Source organism: Vulpes vulpes, chromosome 2 (assembly GCF_048418805.1).
Source record: "Vulpes vulpes isolate BD-2025 chromosome 2, VulVul3, whole genome shotgun sequence".
NCBI classification, from domain to species: domain Eukaryota; kingdom Metazoa; phylum Chordata; class Mammalia; order Carnivora; family Canidae; genus Vulpes; species Vulpes vulpes.
The window spans coordinates 144,022,232-144,033,022 of NC_132781.1; the positions used below are offsets into that span (position 1 = coordinate 144,022,232).

The window sequence follows — 10,791 nt, forward strand, 5'->3', positions numbered from 1 at the left end:
CATTATATTTTCTAGCTCCATCCATGTCATGGCAAGATCTCATTCTTTTTTAGGGCTGAGATATATATATATATATATATATATATATATATATATATATATATATATATATACCACCTCTTCTTCATCAATTCATCTAACAATGGACACTTGGGCTGCTTCCATAATTTGGCTACTGTTGATAATGTTGCTATAAACATAAGGGTACATCAATTCCTTTGAATTAGTGTTTTTGTATTTTAGGGGTACATATCTGATAGTGGAATTCCTGGATCATAGGGTAGTTCTATTTTTAATTTTTTTCCCCACAACATTCCATTTATACACAGAACTAAATAGACAAGCACAGTCACTAATACGGTTAGAAGTTGGCAGCCTGGGAAAAGGGAGGAACAGGTGGGGAACTGGGGTGTCATTAAAAAATACAGGTTCCCCCAAACTGGGGTGCCTGGGGGGAACTTGGTCTGCTTCAACCCAAGAGGAATCAGAAGATCAAAAGCGTTTTGGGAAAGCCAGAACCGTCAGGGATAGAGAGAGGAAGAAGGCCCAGGGGATGAGGGGGCTGTTTGGCAACTGGGGTGAAGAGATTGCCCTCCCCCTGCTGGGATCCCCCCAGCCCCCCTGGTCTAGCAGGAAGGGGGCAGCTTGCAACCCCCATGGGCAGGTCTGGAGGGGGCTCACAAAGGCTTGCCCTCCAGAGAGATGATGGCACTGCCCCCCAGTTTCTCTGCCAGGGTGCAGTGGACCTTGACCTCCTCGTAGCAGATTGCTTATAATTCATGCATGATCCCGGTCCTCTTTTTCTTGATGGCATCCTTGGATCTGGCATAAATCATTTTGCTCTTAAGGAGTGCAGACTCAGGTGCCCAGAAGATAAACACGAGGTCCTCCTTCTTGCTCTCCTTGGTCTCATAGGTTGCATCATAGAGGGCAGAGCGGCAGTCCTTGTCTGGTAGCATCTTGACAAAGATGGCGTAGAGGTCATCTACAGTCCGGCCCACATCACCTACCAGGATCTCCTTGCCCTCCTTGAGGATGATGTCCTTCTTGTCCTTGCTCAGGCAGAAAAGTACTGCCTTCTTGCACTTCTTCACCTCCTCTGGTGTTGAGGACTTAGGCACCTTCATGTCATTGAACATTTTGATGACACCGTCAGAAACCACCACTCCAGAGGCCATGTTTCTGGAAGCGAAAGGGAGGTAGCAAAAAGGGTCAGAAGAGATGAGAGCCACTGCAGCTGCTGCCAGGATCTGACTGAATCTATTTTTAAGTTTTTGAGGAATCTCCACACTGATTTCCAAAGTGGCTGCACCAGTTTGCATTCCCACCAACAGTGCAAGAGGGTTCCCCTTTCGCCAACACCTGTTTGTTATATTTTTTATTTTAGCCATTCTGACAGATGTGAGGTGATATATCACTGTACTTTTGATTTGTATTTTCATAATGATCACTGATGTTTAACATCTTTTCACGTGCCTGTTGGCCATATGGATGTCTTCTTTGAAGAAATGTCTGTTCATGTTTTCTGCCCATTTTTAAAATTGGATTATTTGTTTCTTGGGTGTGGATTTGTATCAGTTCTTTATATACTTTGGATACTAACCCTTTATCAGAGATGTCATTGGCAAGTATCTTCTCCCATTCTGTAGGTTGCCTTTTAGTTTTGTTGATTGTTTTCTTTGCTGTGCAGAAGCTTTTCATTTTAAAGTAGTTCTATTAGTTTATTTTTCCTTTTATTTCCCTTCCCTCAAGAAACAGATCTAGAAAAATGTTACTATGGCTGATGTCAGAGAAGTTATGCCTGTGTGCTTTTCTAGGATTTTTATGGTTTTGGGTTTCACATTTAGGTCTTTAATCCATTTTGAGTTTGTTTTTGTGTGTGGTGTAAGAACATGGTCCAATGTCTTTCTTTTATATGTGGCTGTCCAGTTTTCCTAGCACCATTTGTTGAAGGGACAGTCTTTTTCTCATTCTGTATTCATTCCTTATTTGTCAAAGATTATTGACCATGCAGTTGTGGGTCCATCTCTGGGTTTTCTATTCTCTTCCATTGATCTGTGTGTCTGTTTTTGTGTCAGTATCATAGAGTCTTGATCACTACAGCTTTGTAATATAGCTTGAAGTCTGGAATTCTGAGGAGTCCAGTTTTGCTTTTTTTTTTTTCTCAGGACTGCTTTGGCTATTTGGGATCTTCTGTGGTCCCATACAAATTTGAGGATTGTTTGTTCTAGTTCTGTGAAAAATGTTGTTGGTATTTGGAGAGGGATTACATTGAATGTGTAGATCGCTTTGGGTGATGTAGACATTTTAGCAATATTTGTTCTTCCAATCTATGATCATGGAATGTCTTTGTGTCATTTTCACTTTCTTTCACCAATATTTTATAGGTTTCAGAGTACAGGTGTTTCACCTCTTTAGCTAAGTTTATTCCTAGGTACATTATTTTTGGTGCAGTTATAAATGGGATTGTTTTCTTAATTTCTCTTTCTGCTGTTTTGTTATTAGTTTATAGAAATGCAATAGATTTCTGTACGTTGGTTTTGTGTCCTGAGACTTTACTGAATTCATTTATCAGTTCTAGTAGTTTTTTGGTGGGGTCTGTGGGGTTTTCTATATATAGTATCATGTCATCTGCAAATAATGAGAGTTTTACTTCTTCCTTACCAATTTGAATGCCTTTTATTTCTTTTTCTTATCTGATCACTGTGGCTAGAACTTCCAGTACGATGGTGAATAAAAGTGGTGAGAGTGGACATCCTTGTCTTGTTCCTGACCATAGGGAACAAGCTTTCAGTTTTCCCTCATTGAATATGATGCTGCCTGTGGTTTTTCACATAAGGCTTTTATTATGTTGATATGTGAATGATTCTTTAAATGTAACATTGGATTCGGCTTGCTAGTATTTTGTTTATCAGACAATTGACCTATAGTTCACTTTTTGATGCTGTCTTTATCTGGTTTGGTATCAGGGTAATGCTGGCTTCATAGAGTGAATTGGATGTTTTCCTTCCTTTTCTATTTTTTGGATTTTGAGAAGAAGAAGAGTTGTTACCTCTTCTTTAAATGTTTGATAGAATTCCCCTGTGGAGCCATTTGGTCCTGGACTTTTGTTTGTTGGGAGATTTTTGATTATTGATTCCATTTCCTTGCTGATTATCAGTCTGTTCAAATTTCCCATCTCTCCCTTACTCAGTTTTGGTAGTTTGTATGTTTCTAGGAATGTATCCATTTCTTCCAGGTTGTCCAATTTGTTGGCATATACTTTTTCACAATATTGTCACAATTGGCTGTATTTCTGCGGGGTTGGTTGTTATTCCTCCTCTCTTGTTTGTGATTTTGTTTATTTGAGTCCTTTCTCTTTTTTTCTTGAGTCTAGCTAGAGGTTTATCAATTTTGTTGATTTTTTTTTTTCAAAGAACTGGCTCCTGGTTTCATTGATCTGTTCTGTTGCTTTTTAAGTTTCTATATTATTTATTTCTGCTCTAATCTTTATCATTTCCTTCCTTCTGCTGGTTTTGGATTCTGTCTGTTGTTCTTTTTCTAGCTCCTTTAGGTATAAGGTTAGGTTGCTTATTTGAGATTTTTCTTGCTCCTCAAGGTAAATAGGGCCACAACATTTTGCTACTCTTTCTATAGAGGAAGAATCTATTTCCTGACCTCTGAATGAGGCCTGGCCTTGCCACTGGCCTTGCCCAGTGCAACACAGCAGAAGTGACATTGCAGACTTTGGAAGCTTGGCCTTATGGGGCAGTGCAGCTTCTGCGTTGGCCCTCCTGGAAGCTGCCCTGAGCCCACTAGGTCAGGAAGCTGGTCTAGGCTCCTGCAGGAAGAGAGGCCACACAGAGGCCACCAAAGTGCCAAGCCAAACACCCCTGCACAGCTCCTTGTCCCGTGAATGAGCACACCCTGGGACTCTCCAGCCCAGGGGAACTTCCAGCTGAAATAAATAAGAACTGCCTAGCCAACTTAGAGAATTTTGAGAAACAATACGTCGTTGTTGCTTTGTCATCAAGTTTTGGGATGGTTTGTTATGTAGCAAAGGCTGCCCCAAATGGTCCTCAGTATAGACTGGTTGAATTGAATAATAGTAGAGGTGAGAGTCCTGTGGAAAATAGAGCCTGTGCTTCTAAACCCAAGCTGCTAATATCATTATTTTCCACACTGATTGGTTCTGATAAGAAAATAAAGTAACACAATGGAATAATCATTATTGGTTGATGGCTTATTTCCCTCTCTCCTGGGAGAAAGACCATAGTCAGGTGGACAGCTTCGACAGGCCAAAGGAACAGTAACTTTCTTTGTGCACAAACATTTAAAATCTCTATCTTTTCATGTCTGCAGTAACTGCGTCGCCTCATTTGGCCACCTGGGATGGTGCCACAACTCCTATTAATATTGCCGTACGTGGCAGCATTGCGCTCCAGTGCCACGCTCTCGGCTGCCTGTGTGGGGCACAGAGCCTATTTTTAGTGTTTTACATCTATAATTATGTATGTTTCACTGCCTCTCAAATGCATATTTGTTCTGGGGAGAGGTTACGGTTATGTAATCTAGGTTATTTTTGATAGGGCAAATGTGTTATACCAACCTGCTAAGTCTCTTTCAACCAGAGAAAAATGTCCAGCTGTTTCTCCCTCACTCAGACTCCCATGGAATCAGGGGTGAATTTAAAAATATTGAAGTCCTAATAAATCAGAATAAAACCAGCCATTACATCAACTGATATGTATGAGGTGGATATTAGTCTCGCTTGTAAGGACCAGTTCAGTCTATGACTCAATTTGTGATTTTTACAAACTAAAGTTCCCTTCAAGGAAACTAACCTACCGGGAATAATGCTGGTCTTAACAGGATGATATCAACCTTGCTGACTGCTTGGATCAATTTCCCAAGGTGTCACGCATTTGGCTAAAACGTTTCCCCAATGGTGGTTTCTAACCCAAAAGGAAGGACCAGCAAAGCCAAGGCTAAGTGGGTGGGCCCCAGGGAGGGAGATCTGGAGCCAGGACTCACAGATGGAGCAGGTGACCTGGGGGTGGGGGGGGTACCACTGCGGCAGACCAGAAGGAGTCTAGGCAGCACCCTCAGAGCTTGGAGCTGCAGATGTCTACGCAGGTAGATGGGTGGAGGTTAAGGTATCAAAGCAGCTGGAAGCAAGAAGCAAGCAGCTATGGACAATCAGGCCAGCAAAATATATCCCCCAAAAGTTAATTTTGCTTGGGCAAATGCATATCATTTTAAAAATGATTTATTTATTTACTTAAAAATTATAATTAACATACAATGTCATATTAGTTTCTTTTGGGGGGGTATAGTATACTTTATTGATAGTACATGACAAGGTAGTGCTCCCCAAGCCCCTCCCTTTCTTTGGGGTCTAGGATGTAAATTGAAGGTCAGGAGATTCTCAGTGTGTTGGGGGATTAAGTTGGGGCAGGGACTCCCCAGCAGCTGAGGGCCTCTCTCTTCCTCTTATTCTTGCGGGGGTTGGTGGTCCAGGAGGTTCTTACTGCTTGGAGGCCATGTGGATCATGAGGTCCACCACCTGGTTGCTGTAGCCGAATTCATTGTCATACCAGGAAATGAGCTTGACGAAGTGGTCACTGAGGGTAATGCCAGCCCCAGCGTCGAAGGTGGAAGAGTGGGTGTCACTGTTGAAGTCGTAGGAGACAACCTGGTCCTCAGTGTAGCCCAGGATGCCCTTGCAGGGCATCCGATGTCTGCTTCACCACCTTCTTGATGTCATCATATTTGGCAGCTTTCTCCAGGTGGCAGGTCAGATTCACAACTGACATGTTGGGGGTGGGGACACGGAAGGTCATGCCAGTAAGCTTCCCGTTAAGCTCAGGGATGACTGCCCACAACCTTGGCAGCGCCAGTGGAAGCAGGGATGATGTTCTGGTCAGCCCCTTGGCTGTCATGCCACAGCTTCCCAGAGGGGCTGTCCACAGTCTTCTGAGTGGCAGTGATGGCATGGATGGTGGTCATGAAACCCTCCACGATGCCAAAGTGGTCATGGATGACTTTGGTCAGAGGAGCCAAGCAGTTGGTGGTACAGGAGGCATTGTTGACAATCTTGAGGGAGTTGTCATACTTCTTGTGGTTCACGCCCATCACAAACATGGGGGCATCAGCAGAAGGAGCAGAGATCTTGGCCCCGCCCTTCAAGTGAGCCCCAGCCTTCTCCATGGTGGTGAAGACCCCAGTGGACTCCATAACATACTCAGTACCAGCATCACCCCATTTGATGTTGGCGGGATTTCGCTCCTGGAAGATGGAGATGGACTTCCCATTGATGACAGGTTTCCTGTTCTCAGCCTTGACTGTGCCATGGAATTTGCCGTGGGTAGAATCATACTGGAACCTGTACATCATGTACTTGAGGTCAATGAAGGGGTCATTGATGGCGACAATATCCACTTTGCCAGAGTCAAAAACAGCCCTAATGACCAGGCTCCCAATACGGCCAAATCCGTTCACTCCGACCTTCACCATCATGTCTCCAGGACGCAGCTGGCACTGCACCAGCAGATGCGTCTGGCTGTTGAACCGGGAGGAGCAGAGAGCCTGTCATATTAGTTTCACATGTATATTCAACAATTCTATGTATTGTGTTTCCCGTGGTAAGTGTGCTCTTAATCGTCATCCCCTATTTCACTCATCACTCTCCCACCTCCCTCTGGCAACCAACAGTTTGTTCTCTGTAGCTAAGAGTCTGTTTTTTTTGTTTTTCATTCATTTGTTTTATTTCTTGAATTTCACATATGAGTGAAATTGTGTGGTATTTGTCTTTCTCGGACTGACTAATTTCACTTAGGCTTATACCTTCTAGATCCATCTATGTTGTTGCAAATGGCAGGATTTAGTTCTTTTTTGATGGCTGAGTAATATTCTGTTGTATATATATTTCACATTTTCTTTATCCATTCATCAATTGGTGGGCGCTTGGGTTGCTTCCATATCTTGGCTATTGTAAGTAATGCTGCTGTAAACACAGGCATGCATATATCTTTTTGAATCAACGCCTTTGTTTTCTTTGGGTAAAATACCTAGTAGTGCAATTGCTGGATTGTAGGGTTGTTCTAGTTTTAATTTTTTGAAGAACCTCCATACTATTTCCAGAGAGGCTGTACCAGTTTGCATTCCCAACAACAGTGCATGAGTGTTCCTTTTTCTCCACATCCTCGCCAACACCTATTATTTCTTGAGTAAGATACACCATCTTTTACTCGCTCACTCATTCAACAAACATTGACAAAATATGCACCGTGAACCAGATACTATCTTAGTTACTGAGGAAATATAAAAATTGCCCTAAGCATCCACCTTAACTTAAAAGGTATCTTTTTTCCCAGTGTATCAAAATATTTCTGAGTTTTCTTAGAAAATGGAAGAAAGGAAGAAAGTTCATCATCTGGATTCCCATCTCTTAGGGAGAATTCTTGTCAATATCTCATATATATCTTTCTTACTGTTTGTATATAATATTTTTTTCCCTAAGTTTGTTTAGGTAATCTCTACACCCAACCTGGGGCTTGGGCTCATGACTCCAAGATGAAGAGCTGCACACTCTTCCTACTGAGCCAGGCAAGTGCCCCTATAATAAATATTTTTTTAATCTCAGAATTGAGATCACATCTTATAAACTCTTTTTTCTACTTGGTATTATATTGTGAGAAGTTTCCTATTCCTCCAATATCCTTTATGAATATGACTTTTAATGGATGCAGAGAATTCTGTCTCAGGAACATGCAGTATATCATCACCTAACCAGCCTCCAGTTGCTGGTCAAAAATGTTGTCTCCAAATAAAGAATTTTCCATCCCCCTTACTTGTCATTTAAATGCCATGAAAAAATGCCACCTACTGCTTTCAGGAAAAAATGAAAAGCATCTAAATAAAGAGTGGAGGTCTCTCCCATTTGAGAATTGCATCAGGGGAAATTATAGAATTAGAGCAAATAACCTTCAATTTGCTCTAATTTGTACAAAATTTTTCAAACTTCTGTACTTCTGATACATTATTTTCACTATTATTGCTTGCAGAATGATAATCACCAGTGTCAGCAAGGGCGGAGAGAAAGGAACACTTATATATTTCTGGTGAGATTCAAACTTCCATTGTGTTGAAAGATTTAAAAATACTCAGATCCAGCATTTTACCTTCTAAGAATTTATGTTAAGGAATTAGTATTAGAGATGTGTCCAAAGATTTATGAAAAACAATATTTATATCAGCATTATTTTTGTGCTTCATACACAGTAACTTCTAAAAATGGAAGCTATAATTACTAGTATTACCATCAATTCCTTTTCCAGCCCCATCTGGCTTTTAGAATAAGAATATTATAATTAATATATTTTTACATTGTATGTCATCTCTTTCCAGAATTATTTTTTGACACTTACATTGTTTTATAATCATGTTAACTGCAATTATTGAGAAATTAACTTTAAGTTTTTTGGTTCTCTGCTTGGCAATCTTTCTTTTATACTGCTTTTCCTTCTATCTGAATTATTTATTTTGCTTCCTTTTTCAGCCACCTGGAATATTTCTTTGATCATTTTTTTTTCAACAAAGTAATAGCCATGGCATATGTTCTGAGTCCTTCCATGTAAGATTTCCAAATATACAAATGGCAGCTTAGCTACATATACAATTCTTAGTTCCCAGTCTCCTTCCTCCAAAAGTCTTCCCATTTTGAAACATTTTATCCTAGAATTTGCTAAGAAGTTTGGCCTAATGCAACTTTTCCCTCCCTTTTTTTGAGGGAATTTGGGATTTTTTTTCCTCCAGAGGACTAAATCTTTATAGGATTTTAAAAACTTGTATCCTTGAAATTCAAATATCTTACCCACATGTGTCCCAAAGAACTCTTATAGGGTCAACAAACCTTTTCGTAAAGGGCCATGGAGCTTTGTGGGCCTCGATGATTCCATTCTGCTATTGTAGCCCAAACACAGCCACGGAGGATACAGTAATGAGCAAGTACTGCTGTGTTCAAATAGAACTTTATTTACAAAACTGGTTGAATGGCCCACAGAATGTATTTTGCCTTTAGATTCTAAAGGCACAAGTCTTTCTTCAGCTCAGAAGAATTCTCCATCAAATCACTAATGAAGTTTTTCTCCCTCATTTGTTATCACCATTTCAAATCTCCCCTACATGGATATTTGGTCCCCAGCATCGAGTTTCTTCCCTCTCCCTTTCTTTGCCTCTCTCTCTCTCTCTCTTTTCTCATTATCTCCATTTGTTTTCTTTTTTTCATTGATTTCTGGGAGAGTTCCTTGAGTTCATTTCCTAACTCTCAGATCCAGTTTTCTGCTCTATTAAATCTGCTCTTCATTGCCTTCATGGCTTTAGCAAGTTTCCAGGATTGTTTTTCACTGGGGAGCTATCTCTCTGAATTTCAGTCTTTTCCATGAAAAGAAACAAAATCTAAGCTTATGGGGAAATACTCCAATCAGAGATTTTTTTCCCCTTTATTTCATGGTATAGTTTTACATGGGGAAATATTTTAGCACATTTGCTTTGATTTCTCAGAATGAGCTCCATTTTTTAAATCACAGAAACTTTACACATGCTTGTTAAATTTTATCATATACATTCACAGAGAGAAAACCTGTTTACCCACCATTGCAAATTGAAGTTCTGTGAGAATCCTTCTTTAAATATGCTACTCACAGAGGGAAAAAGAACTCCATTTTCCATCCTACAGTTTTATTTTTTAGTTTGGGAATTCAACTGACTGCAAAGAAGCAGGATGTGAATTCCTGGGGAGGGTAAATGGGCAGCCCAGGGTTTGCCAGTTTGCTGGTGTGGGCATGGGACTTCAGTGTCTGAAGCCACCTGTGGGGCTGATATGTACTCTTATGGCTTCGTCCTCTCCCCAGTTACACTCACCTCTGTCTTTCAGGTAATAGCTCCACTTGGTCTCATTAGACAGAGAGGTTTACTGCTGCCCCAAGCACTATTCTGTTGTGACTGTAATAATAGCCCTAAATGAGGGCACCAAATTCATTCCCTCAATGGCGCAATCATTCTCATTGTGAGTCCCCTCAGCAATACCTTTTCTTTGCTTTGCTCACAATTCATGCTGTGGGAAAGGCCAGGTATTGGTAGTACTGTTGGCTATTTCCCACTTTCCAAAGTCCTTGAATGTGTCCCATACCAACTGCTCTGTGGGCCAGCTTAATAAAGAGCATGACTCCAAGTTTGAGGGGGTTTTCAGACTCCTGGGGAATTTATTCTTCCTCTGACTGGACCCTCCCCACCCACTGGACTGTGAGCTTCTTAATTCTTTACTTCAACCACTTCTTTCTCCCTTATATCTTTTAAAAAATCCTCCAAGATTCTAGTTCCATCATGGCCTATTCTCAAACATTGATCTGCCTTCCTCCCTTCCTTCCTTCTTCATTCTTCCTTCTTCCTTCCTTCCTTCCCTTTTAAATTTTGGTCCTAATGAGGTTTTGAGAGGAAGGTGAGTTAAAAAGATAAGCCAAAGAGCTACCTAGAAATGGAAGCCACAGTTTGTTCTTGATTCCCTCTGACTAATTGAATTAATGATCTTAGAAATTTTTCTTGCTTCTTGCAATAAGTCGACTTTCTTGGAAGGTATCTGTAGTCCCTCTTTCACTGAACAGTTCTGTCCTCTCACAGGGCCTCTGATTTTTCTTTGCTTCTCTGTGTCACAAGGAGTTCTGTGGGAGATTGCATGGGTTCCTGTCTGAGTCATTCAGGCTGGGGTGATAGGACAATGGGATGGATTAAACACAATGGAGTTTTATTTTG

At 41.0% G+C, this 10,791-nt stretch overlaps 2 pseudogenes; both read right to left on the minus strand.

Annotated features, from left to right (window-relative positions):
- Nucleotides 1-770: 770 nt before the first annotated feature.
- LOC112929594 (cofilin-1 pseudogene) lies at nt 771-1,178 on the minus strand (annotated as a pseudogene).
- A 4,328-nt stretch (nt 1,179-5,506) lies between these two features.
- On the minus strand, nt 5,507-6,495 carry LOC112929585 (glyceraldehyde-3-phosphate dehydrogenase-like; annotated as a pseudogene).
- Nucleotides 6,496-10,791: the final 4,296 nt, after the last annotated feature.